The sequence below is a fragment of the Eptatretus burgeri genome, chromosome 18 (assembly GCF_056783735.1).
Source record: "Eptatretus burgeri isolate ZD-2024b chromosome 18, Ebu_testis_v1, whole genome shotgun sequence".
Classification (NCBI taxonomy): domain Eukaryota; kingdom Metazoa; phylum Chordata; class Myxini; order Myxiniformes; family Myxinidae; genus Eptatretus; species Eptatretus burgeri.
In genome coordinates this window covers 44,615,330-44,635,246 of record NC_140978.1, presented here as the reverse complement: position 1 = coordinate 44,635,246, position 19,917 = coordinate 44,615,330, and the positions used below count along the sequence as shown (strand labels likewise).

The 19,917-nt window shown below is 43.3% G+C and overlaps 1 long non-coding RNA gene across 3 annotated transcripts in view; it reads left to right on the top strand.

Annotated features, from left to right (window-relative positions):
• Nucleotides 1-19,917, top strand: part of LOC147009008 (uncharacterized) — a 101,268-nt gene that overhangs the window by 2,990 nt on the left and 78,361 nt on the right. For 2 of the 3 annotated variants that reach the window (XR_015053344.1, XR_015053342.1), the window contains exons 2-3: nt 8,053-8,138; nt 8,692-9,104. This is a non-coding gene — a long non-coding RNA (uncharacterized LOC147009008). Of the gene's footprint in view, nt 1-8,052; nt 8,139-8,691; nt 9,105-19,917 lie in introns of those variants that run through there. The other variant, XR_015053343.1, reaches the window with a different exon arrangement.

The window sequence follows — 19,917 nt, the reverse complement described above, 5'->3', positions numbered from 1 at the left end:
GGAAGCTTACTGCACACAACGGCCAGGTCCTATAGATCAGCTATGTCGGTAAGTATGTGTTTCTAGTTAGGGCCCCGTCCTATGTTTAATGGGTGATTAATTGTACGTGCGCTGTGAGTTATTTTGATAATTAGGATTTAAATTACAACAACAACAACGACACCTGTCCTCGCTTCCTTCCACCATCATCCACCGGCACCATGGCACGCGTGCGTGTCAGCACGTACGTGGGCAGAGTCCAGTGTGCTAGGTGGGGTTTCTCTGGACGTTGGTGTGCTGGCTTCGCCCCAAATATGGGCACAGGGGTTTTGCTCTGGCTTCACCCCAAATATGGGCACAAGCGTTGCGCTCTGGCTTTGCCCCAAATATGGGCACAAGCGTTGCGCTCTGGCTTCGCCCCAAATATGGGCATAGAGTTCTCTCTGCCCAATGAGGGAGTGCGAGCGTGGGATAAGAGAAGCGTGCGTGGGCCAAACGTGAGAGAGTTGAGAATTGTCTTCTGGTCTTCGGGGGGGAGTTGTCTTCTGGTCTTCAGACGTCTGGTGGTCTTCTGAAGCCAGTCGTCACCTTCCTGGGGTCCCGCCAACAGAGCGTCTTCTCTTGTGGCCTGTGTGCCTGTGAGCCTGTCCCGCGAGGATCGCCTGCCTGGGCTTGGAGTGGCATTGTGTGGCGGGTTCGAGTCCTGCCACACCGGATCGTCGAAGACCGCACGAGGCGGAAAGGTCCAAGAATAGGCTCTGACCTCCAGCTTGCCTTTCCTTGAGCTGCAGGCCTCCAATCAAGACCTGACGGGTCCGTTTCTTTTTGGGTGTACATGTGTGTGTGTTTGTGGCGCCAGTCTATTAAGTAAAACTGCATAAGTGCTTGCACATAAATTGCTATTCCTTCATTATTCGGTTAACTCTGCCTTCTTGTGTGCTCCCCTGCCCCATTATAAATAAATATCCCTTTTGTTAAATGTTCCAGCTCGTTTCTGTGTTTCTTTCATTCCCTTGGCACAGTGTGTATTGAGAAATAGCGAGGCCATTGGGGCCGGTAAATTGTTCATTTGGTCCGACGGGCCTTGGTAATCTCCGCTCGGGTTACACGCGGTTCGGGCTCGGTAACGGCTCGTTTCGCTCGAGGTCCGTCGAGGGTGTGAATTCCCCGGTAGCTTTGACCGCGTGGGTAATTAGGTATATTGAAGTTTGGCAATTGACCCTACCCACGCAGTCGAATTATTGACGATTCATGCTCCAGTAAGGGACCCGTGCCTTTCGGACCTATCCAAAAGGCACGACCTCAATTCCAGTGTGTTCGGTGGAGCCGACTCTACTGCTCCCTCTAGCGGTCGTGCTCGCCACTGATACCCGGCCCCGTAACAATATGTCCCACACCGACCGAAACAGCAACAAACGGCGAACAACAAGAAACAAACGAAACCCCAATGATTGCAAAAAAAACAAGACAAAATAATAATACAAGACGAAATACCAACAAATATATCGTGACAACTGGGAGAAAGACAAAAGAGCAGGGAAATATTTTTTAAAAAGAGAGAGTTGGACAGATAGTCAAAGAAGGTTCATTGGAATGGTGAATAATAGGACAGCTCCGGTTCTGGGTTTGGAGCATTGGCAGGTCTCCTTGGGGGCTCCTTGCTGACGATCTCAAAGAAAAGTTTCCGGTCATTATCTGTCCCGTTTTAACTGTTTATTTTCTCACCTACATGTTACTGTGTGTTCCCAGTTCGGTTTTGTTTCAAAAATCGTGCTATTTTGTGAGATTTTGTCGAACTTGTCTTACTGGGTGCTTGAGGCCTATCCTTGAGGCTTGAGGCCTACCCTTTGTCCCCCCCCCCCGGTGCACGATCGTGTTTATTTGTTTTTTCTCCCCATTATTTCCAATTTCTATCTTTCCCACTTTCTTAACGTCCCCCATCCCTCCCATATAATCATTCTATTTCTTATCGTAAATGAAAAAAAAAAAAACGCTACCGTTCTCCGATGCTTCTTCTTCATCTCCTCTTCTTCCTCCTCCTCTTCTTATTCCTCTTCTTCTTCCTCGATTTTTTTTTCTACAACACTTCCATGACCGAATATGTTGAAAACTCTCTCAAACATTAATAATAATAACAAAAACGATCTCTTATAATGCTTCATCTTCCTCTTTCACACATGTGGTACTCTTTACTGTATCAGAATGCACTGCTCTTCTGCTATTTAAACAGACTGCTCTCAATTCGACCTCTCCTTCATACCTTGCCTAAAAAATCCAACTGTTACAGCGTTTCTTCTCTCCATTCTCTGAATTCGCCTTTATTGTATCCCTCAAGAAATATGTTTAATTGCATCTCTGACCTAAAACTTAAAAAACCCCAGTTTGCTATGAATGTTCGCTTTCCATCAACCATTCTTTTTTCCAACTTCAGTGCCAACTCACTCCTCTCACTGCTCAATCTCAAAGCAACCATCCCACTCTTCTCCCTCCAAGCCTCCCTCTCACCTCTCTCAAAAACTCCCCCCTCACCTTTCTCCCACCATTCATCCCTCTCATTCATCCTTCCCAAAGTTGCCCCCCTCCCATCCACAAAGCTGCCTCCTTCCACTGCCCTCTCACCTCCATCTCTTCACTCCACCTCCTCATATCCTCAACTGCCTTCTTCCCCCTCTCTTGTCCCCCCTCTCCCCCAGCACCACAGAGCCTTTTCTCCTCCTCATTCGGCCCCCTCCCCTAGCCATTCTGCAATACCCCACACCCTTTCCACAACACCCCTTACCCCCCCCCTCCTCCCTTGTCCTACCCTCACGCTCCCCCACCCCCCACCTCCTGCACCCAAAGCCTCCTCCCCTACCTCTTCATTAAAAGTATGGACCTCAAATATCCGGGGCCTTCGCTCAAACCTTTCAGATCTTTCCATACAGGTTGCCACTGACAAACCAGACATAATCTTCCCAACAGAAACTTTCCTCCCGTAAGACGTGTCTGACTCCCAAGTATCTCTCCCTGGTTACTCCCTCCTCCGGTTTGACAGACCTGAGCCTCGCCCTAGTGGAGGAGTTGCTTTCTTCATCAAAGACTCCATTCCTCACTCTCCATGCACTGCCCTCACACCCCCACACCCCCAGGAATACCTCTGGCTACGACTTCCCCTCCACTCCCACCTCATGTTTATATGTGTACTGTACCGTCCACCTAACAGTGATGAATCCATCTACACCTCACTATCTGAAAACATGGACCAACTTCTATCTTCTCATCCAAACTCTCTCTGTCTCTCTGTCTCTCTCTCTCTCTGTCTCTCTCTCTCTCTCTCTCTCTCTCTCTCTCTCTCTCTCTCTCTCTCTCTCTCTCTCTCTCTCTCTCTCTCTCTCTCTCTCTCTCTCTCTCTCTCTCTCTCTCTCTCTCTCTATATCTATCTATCTATCTATCTATCTATCTATCTATCTATCATCATCATCATCATGCCAGTTGGCGAGGTGTGCGTACCTCTCTCACCTGTCATGGCACCTCAGCAAATGCATTCTGTGACTCATTGGGACTGACTCAATCGGTCAACTTCCATACCCGGATCTCAACCAATGGTACTCCATCTCTTCTGGATCTGATTTTGACAACTTTCCCTGACAATATCTGCTGCTCTTCCCCACTCCAATCGGTTCTTCTGACCACGTCCTTGTCAAAGTGGACATCTCTCTGGCTATTATCAGAGAACCACCTCACAGCTGTCAAGTCTGGCATTTCACTCAAGCCGACTGGCAGGGTCTCCAAGCAGCCCTCAAACTTATAGACTGGTCTCCTATCGCTACTTTCTCCAACATCAACTCATCCTGGGAATTCTTTCAAAGAAACTTGCTCTCCCTCATGCACAGATTTATCCCCTCTCGTCTTCAGTTATCCTACCCTTCCTCCTGCCCTTGGTTCACTGAAGCTTGTGGTGAGGCAGTTGTCCTGAAACAACTTGCCTTTGCCTCATGGAAAGCAAACCCAACTGAGGGCAATCTCAGTTCCTTCCATAAAGCTCGGAACAAGTGTTGTATCTACCCTCAGGAGAGCCAGAAAACAACATCTTTCTCATCTCAAGTCTGAACTCTCAAACCTCTCTCCCTCTTCGAAATCCAGGGTGGTGTCTAATCAAATCTGTTTCTGGTGTATGTTCCCCCTCCATCCCCTCCCTTACCTCAAATGGCAGCACTGCTGACACCGCACGTGAAAAAGCTGAATGCCTAAACTCGGTGTTTGTAGCTAAATCTTGTGTCCAAAACCCATCAATTTCTCTACCCACCTTACCCAGTCGCACCCAACTGTCCCTGGACTCTGTGTCCTTTTCTCCTGACAAGGTGGAGAGCTTGCTGTCAAACCTCGACTCAGATTCTGCAACCGGTCCAGACGGCAACAGCCCACGTGTCCTCAAAGCCTGCTCTTCTACTCTTGCTCATCCTCTCTCTGTTCTATTCACCCTCTCATTTGTTCAAGGCTATCTGCCATCTGCTTGGAAATCAGCAAACATCACTGCCCTGCACAAAAAGGTGCAAAAACAGATCCCTGAAACTACAGACCAATCAGCCTTCTCTCAATCATCAGCAAGGTTATGGAATCCATCATCACTTCAGACATCAAATCCATCCTCTTCTCCAATGGCTTGATTTCTGATCATCAATTTGGTTTCAGACCAGGTCACTCACTCTACCCTGGAAATGCTGCTTCTGCTCTCCCCAAAAATGGATGGAAGCCCTCAATGCCAGACAGGAAATCCGAGCCATTTCCCTGGACATATCATGTGCTTTTGACACAGTCTGGCACCCTGCCCTGCTCACCAAACTCTCTTACTATGGTATACAAGGCCATCTTCACTCATGGCTTGCAGACTTCCTCTCCTGTCGCAGTCAACGTGTGGCCCTAAATGGAGTTCTTTCATCCCCCCTCCTGTCCAGGCTGGAGTTCCTCAAGGTAGCTTTCTGGGCCCTGTTCTTTTTCTGGTTTTCATCAACGATCTCTCCGACTCTCTGGAAAATCCTCTATATCTCTTTGCTGATGACTCCACCCTCTGCCCTACCATCGGTCATCCCTCAGACCGGCAAGCAGCAGCTCCTTCGCTCACTGCTGATCTGGATAAAATCACAAACTGGTCCAACACGTGGAACATGTCTTTCAATCCGGACAAATCTCACACTCTCACTATGTCTCTTCGAAAGGACCGTTTAGAACCCCCCCCCCCCACCCACTTTCTCAACAATCCTCTGGAAGAAGTCCTTTCTTTCAAGCTTCTGGGTCTCGTTATCTGCCATGACCTTTCCTGGGAAAGCCACATTTCAAACCTCGCCTCCAAAGCCAGTCGCCGACTGGGAATCCTCCGTCGTGCAAGGTCCTTCCTCGGCCCACCTGAGCTCCTGACCACTTACAAAGCTTTTGTCCGCAGCCTGATGGAGTACTGCTCTCCCCTCTGGGCTGGTGCTCCTGCCTCCCACCTTTCTCGGCTTCACGCTGTGGAAACCAAGACATTTCGGATTATCGGCATCTCCCGCAATGAGGCTGAGTCTTTGGGCCTCTCACTCAATCACCGCAGGTTGGTCGGTGGCCTTTCTGTCTTCTACCGTCTCCTCTCCAGTCTCACCCCCCTGCTTTCTCTGCGATTTGTCCCCACCACATTTCCACAGGTCGCTCTAGGTCCGCCAACAACCCCCTTCTGGTAAAACTACTAAAATCACGAATCACTGCTCACCTTTACTCTTTCATTCTTCTTTTTTTCCTGGCTTTGGAATCAACTCCCTCACTCTATTCATTCCCATTCTTCCCCCCAGGCCTTCAAAACAGCTGTTCACCACCACCTCTCATCATCCCCCATCCAAATCCTTGATCTTTTCTACCCCCGATAATCCACCCAAGCTCACCTCCTTCAAATTCCCTGGTTTCCTTCCTGAAAGTCCCTGTAATCTCCATCTATTCCCCATGTTCCCCGTCCCATCCATCTCCCTTCCACAGATCTCCAAATGTCTCTGTTCCTCACTGTTTTGTCCTTCCCACTCCCTCCCCTCCTGTCTCATGCCCCCCTTGATGTGCGTTGTGTGTTAGCTCTCATACGAGCCTCGACAAGGTATACAAAAAAAATAATTTAAAAGCTCAATTGGGATGGAGAACGAATGATTATAAATGCCCACGACCAAGGACACTACACGAATGGCTTTACAAAAAAATGCAGATAGAAACAGAAAGTAAGGAGCCACCTCCTATCGGGATGTAAAATACTCATGTCAGAACAGCTGTACACACCAAGGCACAACAAGCTATGTAGAGTTGTCCACTGGCACATCTGGATTATAAAGGGACACGGACGTCTTCAACGGGCCTGTCATATCTCGAGAAGGCTGAACGATGTGAAGTTTGAAAGTGCATCTGTTTTAATGAAATACCACTTATGATCACTGTGGCCTCCTTTTTGTAATGATTCATTCAAAGAAATAGAATAATAAGGAACCTCCACAGATATTGAGAGTACATTTATCCCGCAATGTATCCCACTTCATGAGAAAGTAATTTGGCCCTTTGCTCCACATCATGGCTTCAAGAAGGCTATTTTCCCGAAATGAAAATAACTTGTTTGTCATATTCACGTCAATGTTTTGCACCGATAAGAATATCACAAGAAAGAACAATCAGTTATAATTGTGACTCTTTAAGATGGGACTATTGCGACTTTCAGATCCCAAGAGATTTGCCCAAAACCTTTCGAGGAAATATTTTAACATCTCGGCATTTTCACCACACATTGATCCTCCTGGCATCCCATCTGCCATCGTTTGTTGGTGGACGTCAAAGATCCCATAGCGGCCTTCGCGAACAGTAGGCAAGCTATCGCCAGCACCCTAAACAATTTGCTAATGCCTGCTCTAACGCACAGGGGGCACTGCATCAGCAGCATAGCTGCACCCCCAGCAAATGGAGAAGACTATTCGTCCTTTAATGGCCATTAATGGGTCTCCTACTTAACATCAGCCTGATTTTTGTCCCAAATATTATTTTCAAAGGCTTTGGCTAAGTCCATGTTTTTGGCAATCTCACCGCGGTCACAACCTTTCAAGGTGTCGTCTTGCCTTCTTTATGAGTGCTTAGTTATTCTTAGAATCAGTCTACGGTCACTCGTTTAGGCATCTTTCTTCTTCCTTGGGAGCCTTTAATGTATTGGCATTAACATGATTTATAATAACTCTGTTCGAGCATGTTGCAGCCTTACGCTAACAGCCAATTTCACAGTTAATATGGAATGTATCATTTTGACATTTTGCCGAGTCCTTAAAATGTTTCACATTCTCATGTGTTCTTCTGCATACAAAGATTTTTTTATTTTTATTTTTTTTTTGTAATATGCATATTCATTAATTTACATCAGCAAGCAATTCAAAAAGGTCGAATATTTAATCTTCTAATGTTTTTGTTTTTTTTGTATAACTTGTCGAGGCTCGTGTGAGAGCTAACACACAACACACAGCAAGGGGGGGGGGCATGAGACAAGAGGGGCGGGAGAGGGGAGGACAAAGTAGTGGGGGAACAGAGACATTAGGAAATCTGTGGAAGGGAGAGGGATGGGGTGGGGTACATGGGGAACACAAGATGGACATTACAGGGACTTTCAGGAAGGAAAGCAGGGAATTTGAAGGAGGTGGGCTTGGATGGATTATCAGGGGTAGAAAAGATGGAGGATTTGAATGGGGGATGATAAGAGGTGGTGGTGAACAGCTGTTTTGAAGGCCTGGAGGGAAGAATGGGATTGAATAGAGTGAGGGAATTTATTCCAAAGGCGGGAAAAAAGAGGAATGAAAGAGTGAAGTTGAGGAGTGATTCGTGATTTTGGTAGTTTTACCAGAAGGGGGTTGTTGGCAGACCTTGAGCGCCCTGCGGAAATGTGGTGGGGACAAATCGCAGAGAGAGAGAGAGAGCAGGGAGGGGCGAGGCTGGAGAGGAGACAGTAGAAGACAGAAAGACCACCGACCAGCCTGCGGTGAGAGAGTGAGAAGCCCAACGACTCAGCCTCATTGCGGGAGATGCCAATGATCCGAAATGCCTTGGTTTCCACAGCGTGAAGCCGAGAAAGGTGGGAGGCAGGAGCACCAGCCCAGAGGGGAGAGGAGAGACTCCATCAGGCTGCGGACGAAAAATGTCAGGTCTGTTCCTTACTTACTCACCTTAGAATGTCAGGTGTGGAAGAAAAAATAATTATATTCATGTACTCTTAATTATAATTGTTGCTGGTGCTTTATAAATTTAATTTTTATGCTATAAGTCGAATTGGCTTTCAGTTATGTTTCCCTTTACCCAAGAGTCTTTTGATCTAAATGTTGATAAAAGGAATGTCTTACTATGAAACAAAGTGACCTGGTTGATAACGCTGCAACTTTTGCCATGATTATGTCATTCTCTTTCACCCAGTGGACACGTATTACAGTTTGAGTTATTTTGCCCATGTACCTAACAAAACCCATGTACTCACTTTGCCTAACAAAACTCACTTTGCCTAACATAGGTTTTGCCTAACAAAACCCATGTACTCACTGCATTTTATACACACAATTCCTTGTATTCATTTCTTTGTAAGACCTGTAACCTACGGTCTTATCTTGTACTACTTTTGGTTGTCTGCTTTTTTAGTATTTTGTCTGATTCTCACCAAGACCAGCTGAAAGTCACCATGTTCTCTCTTTTTGTTTGTTCTCCCAGCCCTCTCCACTCCCACGAAAGCATATATATGTCAGAAATTGTAAACTTAGCTTAGTGCAAATCATTGCGGATGTTTCACATCTCAGCGTTTTGAACTTCGTGGTACTATGAAATAAATGTTCTCTGACGGAATGTACTTTTCTTTGTGGACAGTGGATGATTTGGGTGTTTAAAGAGACAATAACGTAAATAGGATTTACGTTCTTCAGTCGGTTAACAACAAAATTCCACAACACAGCTATGAAACATCCTCTAAGAGTCCAACTAGTATACCTCCGCCAGGCTGGGCAGTTTACGTTTTGTATCCCACTGATCTGCATCCAGACCTCCAAAATCGAATCAGCTTGTTCTTGTCATCAAACCAACTCATCCACCAAGTTTTGTTATAATCCATCCAGAACTTTTTGAAATATCGTGCTATATATCATTTTTAGATCTTTTTTGTCAATGGTGAAGAATCAATTAAAAATTCCAGTATCCGGATCCGGATCCTCACAAAAATCGAATCATTTCCTCTCCCACCCAAGCTCTCCACCAAATTTCGTCCAAATCCGTCCACAACTTTTTGAGATATTCTGTTCACAGACAAACAGACAGACACACAGACACACAACAGAGACAAACAGGGATGAAAACATAACCTCCATCCACCTTCGGTGGCAGAGGTAATAATGGGATCCCAAATCCTACTTTTGGCTCTTTCTAATCACAAACCCATCAATATAGTACTGCAGCATAGCAAACCAATTGTTCGACTTTTCATAAAAGCACCAAAATTGGTACATATGTTGACTAATGTATTCTGGATATGGAGCCACTCGAGATTTTTGCTTTGGAAAATGGCCGCCATTCTACTTTAACAACATGGGATATCTGTCATTGTTATTGTCATTGTCATTCCAAGGCAGGAAGATGAAAGCTCTCTGACTCCATGCGGTCAAGAAGAGGCGGACACTCGCATCATGCTACATGTGGTCCATGCTGCAGAACATGAACACCGTCGGATTGAAGTTCGAACCGTAGACACCGTCGTCGTCTTGGCAGTGATGGTAGCCTAGGCACTACCATGCGTGGATGAACTCTGGATTGCCTTTGGGACGGGCAAGAACTACCGCTACATCCCTGCCCATGAAATAGCTGCCTTCCTCGGTCCACAGAAGGCACGTGCCCTCCCTGTCTTCCACGCCATGACCGGATGTGACACGGTATCAGCATTCGTGGGGCATGGGAAGAAATCTGCCTGGGCCACATGGAACTCATTTCCAGAACTGACAGATTCTCTTGTGACCCTGACCACCACGCCAGTCAACATCCAGGATGACACAATGTACTGCATTGAAAGGTTTGTGGTGCTCCTCTATGACCGCACCAGTCCATATGCGGACATCAACGAGGCCAAAAAGAAACTCTTTGCAAAGAGGAACTCCGTCTAGTGCATCCCACCTACCTCCGATGCTTTGGAACACCATGTGAAGAGATCAGTCTTCCAGGGTGGCTATGTCTGGGGGCAGGTCTTGGTCCCTCAACCTGTGCTTCCATCACCAACAAGCTGGGGCTGGCGGCAAACAGAGGATGGGTCCTACGAAATGCTCTGGACCACACTCCTTGAGGCTTCAAAAAGCTGCTTCGAGCTGGTGTCGTGCGGCTGCAAAAAAGGCTGTAGAAACCGCTGCAAATGCAAGAAGGCTAATCTGCAATGCACTGGACTGTGTGCTTGTGAAGGAGAATGCCAGTAGACAGACGCAGTAGACACAGACTGAGATATCGGCCTAGCTTAGAATGTGCAAATGCAAAGTCGCATTGCTTGTAAAAGTGTTGACTTCTTGATCCAGAGCCAGTACACTTGAGCTCAGAAACTCATATTGTACTAGACTGATGTATGCGTGTACCATGTGTCCTGGTAGAATGGTGGTAGACAGTAAACCGTAGCCGCTTCAAAGTGAAGTGTACAATTATTTGACTACATTTTCTGAGTTTGTCATTATCACGATTATCAGTTCCCTTTTCAAAATAGAGTAAAGTATGTAATCTATGATGCAATTTTTGTTGATTCCAAACCCATTGAATGTGATGAATATCATTTGACTCTTGTTCTCCAGGCAATAATGGGTACTTTTCAGCGAAAAGTTTCAGGAGAGCAGCAATTTACAAATCAAATAATGGCTTTTTTACCGAAAATACTGGCTCATAATATTTGAATACGCCTTTTCATGATCAATTTACTGAATTTTACACTTTCCTTATATCTACCACCAATACAATAAGAAAATAAGAGCATATAGCCAATTTTGCTAAAGTAGAATGGCGGCCATTTTGGAAAATGGTCGCCGAAGCTGACCAAGGCACAATCTTGGGTGGCTCCATATCTAGAATTGTTCGGAATGCATTATTTTACATGTGTACCAATTTTGGTGCTTTTATGCAAATTTGAACAATTGATCTGAAATATCAGACTACGCTGCAGGACTAATATGTCCACATTGAGATTGCAGTGCAGTGTACGACCTGGACCATTCACAAAGTTTTTGCAATGAGATAATCACAAGGAACTTTGACACATTATGTCATTTGGGCCATCATGTCTGCACTGCATTATCACCAGTCCACACAAGAATTGCTTTGGTTTTTAAATACCCTCGCTCGAGGAGAGGGTATTGAATTTGGGTTTGTTACAAAATCGAATATTTTTCAAGTGTGTTTGTTAGTCGATTTTGTAACTCTGTCTGTTTGTCTGTCTGATTGTCACCTACAGGTCATAATTTTAAACCGACCTTCACACAACTTCACCACATGGTAGCGTTTGTCATAATGAAGAAGCCTATTATTTTGAGGTCAAAAGGTCAAAAGGTCAACATCGGCCAAAGGTCAACAACTTTAGTGAGATTTCTAAAATCCTGAATTTTCATCCGATTGACTTGAAGTTTGAAGAGGATATATATTTCATGTCAATGATTTCAACAAGCCATTTATTTTTGAGGTCAGCATTGACCAAAACGTCATCGGCCAAAGGTCAACAACTGGGGTGGTATTTCTAAAATCCTCAATTTTCATCCGATTGACTTGAAATTTGAAGAGGATTTATATTTCAGCTCACTGAATTCAACCAACCAATTATTTTTAGGGTCAATATAAACCAAAAGATCAACGTAAGCCCAAGGTCAACAACTAAGGTGGTGTTTCTGAAATCCTCAATTTTCATCTGATTGACTTGAAATTTGAAGAGTATATTTTTTTTACGTCGCTGAATTCAACCAACCAATTATTTTGGAGGTTCACATCGGCCAAAATGTTAACATAGGCCAAACTTCTAAGATTGTCAATTTTCATCCGATTCACTTGAAATTTGTCGAGGAGTTGCATATTTGGTCATTGAATTCGACCACCAAATATTTTTGAGATAAAATTTGTTTTGGCGATTTTGCAAGTACCATGCTCGGCACGACGTCTTCTTGTTTGTTTGTTTGTTTGTTTGTTGTCTGCACAGAGCTTCAGTGTTTTTCTCAGCAACCGCTTGTTGGATTGAGACGAAATTTTCACCATCGGAGCAACTACTCATGTAGAATGTTCTAATCATTATGACATCATATGCCATGTGGTGTGGCAGCGTACGTCATAGGTCATATGTCACGTCATAGTTCACGTCAATCATACACATCGACCGTGCTGGTCCATTTCAAGAGAAGCTTTTCCTTATATTTTCCTTATGCAAGTATTGGGCTTGGAATCATCATCCAGTTCCATTTGAGCATATGCATTGGTCAAATCAAGCTTAGTGAATATCTGGCCACCCATGAGAGTGGTGAACAGATCCTCTGCTTTGGGCAAAGGGTAGCCATCCTGCTTTGAAGGCTCCATCCAGCCGTGTCAAAGAAGGCTCCATTCAATCTCGTCTAGCTCGTGTGTTGTTCAACTACCGCACCAGACCACATCAAACCACCGGTCGCTCACCTGCCAAGCTTCTGATGGGTCATGAATTGACAACACGGTTATCATTAGTGTACCCGGACATAACGGTTTAGGTGGAGAATAACAAGTATCAACAGAAACGTAATCACAACCAAATGTCTGTATACCGCAACTTCCAGATCAATGATCCTGTACACGTGTTGAACTCCGGATGTGGAACCAAGTGATTATCTGGCATCATTATCGATAACATTGGTGAAATGATGTTTCTTGTGAAGTTGTGTGATGGTAGATGCATAAGTAAACATGGTGACCAACTCAGGTTACGTCATGGGGAGCCAAACATTCAATCGGCTCAAGTGCCTTTGTCACCCACTACTGTATCAACACCATCTGCGTTTGATCTTGAGGTGTTTCCTCATGAAAGCTGCTCACCCATCAATGTACCTGAACTCCTTCCCGACTCTGTACCCCTTATTGAGAAGCCCGCAGCAGTTGCAAGCAAGGACAGCACTCCACTAGCCCTTACAAGATCAGATTGTGTCTGTAAGCCTCCTGAGCATCTTCATTTGTAAAAAAAAAAAAAACGTATAAAGGGGGGGGGGGGAGAGATGAGATGTATCAATAGTTTATGATCACGCACACATACCTGGGTGCACCGGGGTGTGGTTAAGCAGAGTCAGGTGACCCGCCCATGTTCTGATGATGCACTGTGTTGTGCCCGTGTCGGGATTAAACCAGTTGCTCCCACTTCAGAGCCTTTGTCCCTGTCCACTGAGTACATTACAATGGGTTGCATAACCTCCTCCACAGTGCCACACACCACAGGCCTGAGTTCAAGTTCAGATCGCACACCCGCAAAACCTGCTCACCACACACACGTAACCCAGCAGGCACGCACGCACACACACACACACACACACACACACACACACACACACACACACACACACACACACACACACACACACACACACACACACACACACACATACACACCCCATGGAGTCATTTCTACCCATTTGTATAATGTCCATGTGTGCTGTCTACATACCTCTTCACTTCCAGAAACTGCTGACTCTTAATATGTTGGCAGACTATTTTTATTTTTTATTTTTTATACTTCCACTTATTGTGGTGGCATGATTTTCCTGCTTTAAACTGATCACCGGTGCATCACCACTGCGACTGAGTATGGGGGCACCGCTGATGCAATGCCCCTATTACCAGTTCACTGGTACTCATTTCACCAACCTCGGAAGGATGGCAGGCTAAGTCAACCCCACCTGGTGTTAATTCCTCAACTGGTGGGACTTGAACTCAGGACCCTGAGATCCCAAGCCCACCACCCTAACCATTAAGCCAACACCAGGCTTGGCAGAACTATAATAGTATATTTATATGAATATTTTGTAATGTAAGCAGATCGCCCAAAACGGAAAGAGCAAACTGAATACGTAATTGCCAAAAAAGGACCCCTGTGGACTGTGCCGTCATTGATTGCAAAATCAGATTATGAAGCACGGCACAGCACTCAATGAAGTTACACTTTCTGCACATTCCTTCATATTTTCTTCTCGATATAATCGTCTGAACAGTAGAAAAAGTTAAGCATCATGCTTTGCTGAAATATATACACTTAGTTATAAAAATTGCTGATGTGTTCAAAAAAATTCGATTTCACTCCAGATTTCAACACTTATTTTGTCCACCAGATCCAATTCTCAAAGACATAATATTTTGATTATACACTTTAATTAGTCCATTGGGAGTAGATCATGTTTCCAAGTTGAGGCATGTTTGAATAGGCCAAACAAAATGGCGAATTAGGACCCCATCGAGGGGGGGGGGAGGCGAGGTGTCCAAGGATGCACCTGATTGAGAATATAATTAAATAAGGCCGGTAATTATCCTCAAAAGGAGTGTTTTAATTAAGCCAAACACACAATTTTCAGTCATGCACTTCCTTGGAGTTTTCTTTGTATGCATGCAAAGTTTCAGGCTTATATGTTTCTTGGTTTTGGAGTTATGGGACACACACACACACACACACACACACACACACACACACACACACACACACACACACACACACACACACACACACACACACACACACACACACACACACACACACACACACACACACACACACACACACACATTTAGTTGAATAGATTCTCATTGTTATCACCTAATTTATTTTGCCTTCCTTTCTCCTGAAATGTTCTCATTACATGGAGAACCAAGCTGCCATATCGCCACCAAAGCTTGAAGAGCGCTTGCCAATTTTCTTTGGCTTAACCACCCAAGCAAGCACTCAAACAAAACGGTTGAAGAAACTTTCAAAAACGAAACGGTTAATTTTTTTAATGTGGATTTTTAATTTTTTACGTGGAATGTGGATTTATCTTTGCCAAAGTGACGAGTCATATAATGAAGGAGATCATACAAAAAAGGGGAAAATTAGAAAAAATTAAATTCCACATTTTCAGTGAGAGCCACTAACCGACTCATTATATGGCCAAACATAGGCAGGTGGGCCCTGAGCTTTATTTAAATCGATCGATACATTCAGTGACTGTGAATATTGAAGATCACTTGCCAATTGGCTTAAGCACTCAAACAAGCACTCCAACGGAATGGCTGGCTTGGCAAGTGATTTCCAATCAGTCATATAAACCCCTGTACCCGGAAATGCCCAAGCAATGTCCGAATTAGACAAATGAACACTTTTCTTTTCTTTTTTTTAGTGCTGCTAAGTTCCATTCTGGAACTTAAATTTTGAAATTCGGCTTAGATTAAGAGATTCTCGAGGATATGGCATGTGCAGAAATTAAATATAGCCACGAACGCTGGCGTCTCCAGGCATTTATAAGCATTGCAATGTATCCAGGGATTCATAGGTATGATGAGGCATTTGATAATATGTGAGGAAAGTGAAAAAAAATACTTTATTGTCAAGAAATGGTTGCAGCCTGTTCCAAGCCAAGAAATTGCTGAGAAAGCCAAAAAACATGGCAGCTTCAGACTCTTGCGAGCTGACAGAGGGCTGACCAAGATGGTGCTGTGCCATCTTGGTAAGGCTTATTTTGGTTTTTTTGTGATGAGCAACCCCTAAATAATCTTTAAAATGGGTGTTTAAATTAAACCCAAACACTTAATTTTAATTAATGCACCACCTTGGAGTTTCCTTAGTATGCATGGAAAGTTAGGGACCACTAGGTTTCACAGTTTTGGAGTTATGGAACAGAGAGATGGACATACACTGACATTATTATTATTATTATTATTATTATTATTATTATTATTATCATCATAGATATACAGTCTATATATATCCATAATATTACTAAAACTCATCTTGTATATATGTATGTATGTATGTATGTTCCCAAAATACAGCCAAAATGGTACAAGATAGCACAAAAATTTTCGAGCCACCTTACTCATCATTATACTGCGGTGTGCAGTGTCAAGTTTCGTTCAAATCGGGAAACGAAAAAATTATTTAAAAAATCAATTACCGATTCAGTCAAGTACTCTTCGGGAGAATTTGATCAATGCAAACAACCTCAGCAGTATAGTTCGCTAGAGCTATCTTTTTTAATGTTTTTTTTAATCATCTGCTGTCACAACAGGAACCCAACGGGTTTACGGGTCGTCTAGTGTATATATATATATATATATATATATGTTCAGTGTGTGCACAATGTATCTTTATTTGTTAAAATTAAAATGGTTAAAATGGCAGCTATGGCCTACCTTAAATGTGGTGATCAAAACTACTTTAATGCATCATGAATCGAGATTTGGGTGTTTCTGAATCTTTCCAAACTTTTCTTCTTCAAAATGTACAAATGAAAGGTTTCTTTTGTTCAAGGTCAATTTGAAGTCATCCACAAAGGTAAATGTTCCTGTTTGTAAACAGTGTTTGCTATACTAATTAACTCCTTTGTTGATGCTTACAAAAGTGTTCTGATTAAGTGAAAATTTCCATTGACAATTTGCTGTGATATTTACTTCCTGCATTGATTTAATGAGCGAAATGACAGATCTCTGATAGCTTGCACATGTTGTTGCATTTGAGCCTGTGGAGTAACTGTTGAGATCGTTCTGTCCGGGTTCTTCCTGACATCTTTGGTCTTTGCTCCTTTCACACTTCTTTCTAAAAATTTTTTTCCCATAATTCTCTTTTATTCGTTCTAATTCTTGATTTTTCTTCTGTTTCATCTCTTTTACTCTCTATTCCTCTTTTTCATTATCTATCTCTCAAAGGAGAAGTGAATTCTTTCAGAAATTTTTCTGTAAGGCTCACTTGGCTGCAGCTGAATGGGTTTGAGAGCGATGAATTAGTGGCTGAAACCCGAATCCTATCCACGCTCCTCCTGATGACTCCATCTTTGCTCTTTACCTCTTAGGGTTCTTTCTTGGTCTTCCGTTTGATTTGGAATCATCGCACAAAATTTAATCGCATATTCAAATGAAGGTTCTGAGTTTTAAAGTTGAGGGTCTTTGAGGATGACATTTTATTTCAGAATCGGCACTATTTATAACTCAAATAATAAGGTGAATCGAGGGAGTAAACATAACCATAGAGGAACAACATTCCTGACATGTTTGTGACATCATAAAGGCTGTTGATCACAATGACTTCAATAATTATGTATGTTTATATATGTTTATATGGAGGTCATGTTTTCACCCCTGCTTGTTTGTCTGTCTATTTGCCTGTCTGTGAGTCGGGTATCTCAAAAAGTTATGGACGGATTTGGACGAAATATGGTGGACAGCTCGGGTGTGTGATAAGGAAGAAGTGATTCGATTTTGGTGAAGATGCGGATCTGGATCCGGTCTATCAGTGGGGATACAACTGTTTAGCCTGGCTGAGGGATGCGCTCTACCAAGTGCCATTCGAGTTACCCTTCTTTGTCCATCCAAATTCTCTCATCATGTAATCTGTCCTTTCTACACTAGTTAATATTCGTCTCTACGTTCTCCTGATTGTCCTCATTGTTGACATGCTAATCATCGATCATCTACGCTTTGGCTGCTCCATGAACTCTGATAGCTGTCGACAGCGGTGCTTCTGCTCGACCCGACTCAGATGCTGAAATTCAAATTTGCTTCTGTCCTAATGGAAATGCATTGCGGCACTGCTCGTGGAAGATGAATAGGTGTAGAGGGAAACCACGAGAGCACGACTGCAAGTAATATGCTTACAACTAAAGGAAGAAGAACAGAAAAACAGGGGGATCACACCAAACTTCTTTAGCCAGATGTACAACAGGAGGAATTGGTGAAGAAAGAAAATGGGATGTAAAAACAAAGATGGAAAGATAATGGTGGAGACATGCAAGGTAGAAGTCATGCAATGTGGAAATGAAAGGCTTGGATGACTTGATTTGACTTGTCACCAAAGAATGTGCATCTTTGTCCATGACTTCCATCATAGACTCCTCTCCCCACCCCCTTGGGAATGAGTGAGCTATAAGAAAAAGAGTATATGATTTATGACCTCATATAATAATTTATATGTGAAAATATATGCCAATCTGTTTGGTTCAGCCACCAGGGGGAGACGAGCCCTTTATGGAAAATAAATTCCAATCAAATGAACCCCTGTCAGGTAATCCTAAAGCAAACACAGCATCTGGAAGAAAAAAAATGAATGAACAATATTATCACCATCGACATTCGAGAAGGACTTTTCGAGCTATAAGCACTGTAAGGATCTTCACCAAAGGATCATGATCTCTAAGGATCTTCACCAAAGCCTTATTCATGCTGATTAGAGCAAGAATGGTGAATTTATTATTTATTATCCTGTTGCATCCCTTTGGAAGCTCCCTTAATCTCTCTCATCCACACAACCGGTAATAGCTCAAAGCAGTTACAGACTTCAGGAAGGTTAACCCCGTTAACCCTGTTGAGGTGTATAAACTGCAATATGCCATGTTTCCAAGTGCAAATCAGCCTGTGACACATTTGTGGAGGCCTTTGCATTTGGTTTAACCGGTCATAGTAGTCTGAGAAATGCCAAGTTGTTAATTTTGCAAGAGATGTATTATTAATAATTAAATATTTTTTTCTTACTAATAACTAAATATGTTTACGAGCGGGGTGTGCTTACACTGTTACACATTGTGGAAACATATGAACCGTGCTTCCCCATTGTCTCGGGTCGCTCACCTGTATTTGATTTTTTGGTTGATGAGCGCCAGCCAGTTGACCACTATATTCATTATGTCTGTGTGTCTGTCTGTCCAGAGCATAACTCCGTGGACTTTGATCCGATCTTGATGAAACTTGGTTGCGTGTTCGATATCAATGTCTAGTTGTGTTTTCCTGGATGAGGGTGTGCTACGCCCACTGTGGGTGGAGCCACGCCCCAAAAATAGCCATTTTTAGGGGGTAGTCAGATTAAAAATCTGTCTTCTCCTCGGGAATTGACTGAATGGAATGGGTTCTTCGGTATTTGAATAGCAAAATGAATTATCTAAAACTTGTCGTTGTCTGATTTTTCATTTTAGTCACAAGGTCAAAAACTTAGAAAATTTCGAATTTTGACATAAAAATCATACGACCGCCCAAACTTTGAGAGCTAGGATGACAATATTTTTTATGCATAATCTTGAGGTCATTCCCCACCTAAAGTCTTGAAACCATTTTTCTCTATCTCGAACACCTTGCCCGTGGCGCCCCCTTCAAGTTTGTTTTTATGCCGATTTCATCAAGGTATGGATTATAATCCGAGGAGTGCGAAATGCCATATAGCCTATATGACGTTATATTGTTCCTGGAATGTTCCAGAGGAAGTTTTGCACCAAAGGTCATAATCTTTGACCTTTGACCTTTAAAGGCCACAAAGGTCAAATTTTCAAAGTTGTGGGAATCGAACCGGGTTTTCGACCTTCTTCGACGAACTAACTCCAATAAGCTATAGCACGTATCCTGTTTCCTTATTTTAATGTCCACAACATTGTTTTGTGACCTTTAAAGGTTCTGGAAAGGTCAAATTTTGAAAGTTGTTGAACGAAACCGGGTTTTCGACATTTTGCAGCTAATAACCTGTCACTCGTACCACATCATGTTGATCATTTTTATAACTTGGTCAAAAATCATCACATTGTCTCATCCTTGACTTCTGAAACAATCTACATCGTCAAATACCGCTCGTGAACCATCGTCGTCTTCAGACTTGTCATTTATTTATTTTCATTTATTGTTTTTCATTTATTTATATTTTCATTTATGTATGTTGAACGACGGTTGTGTGATTTTTTTTTTCCACGTGTATCGGCGTTGATGTCCGTCGGC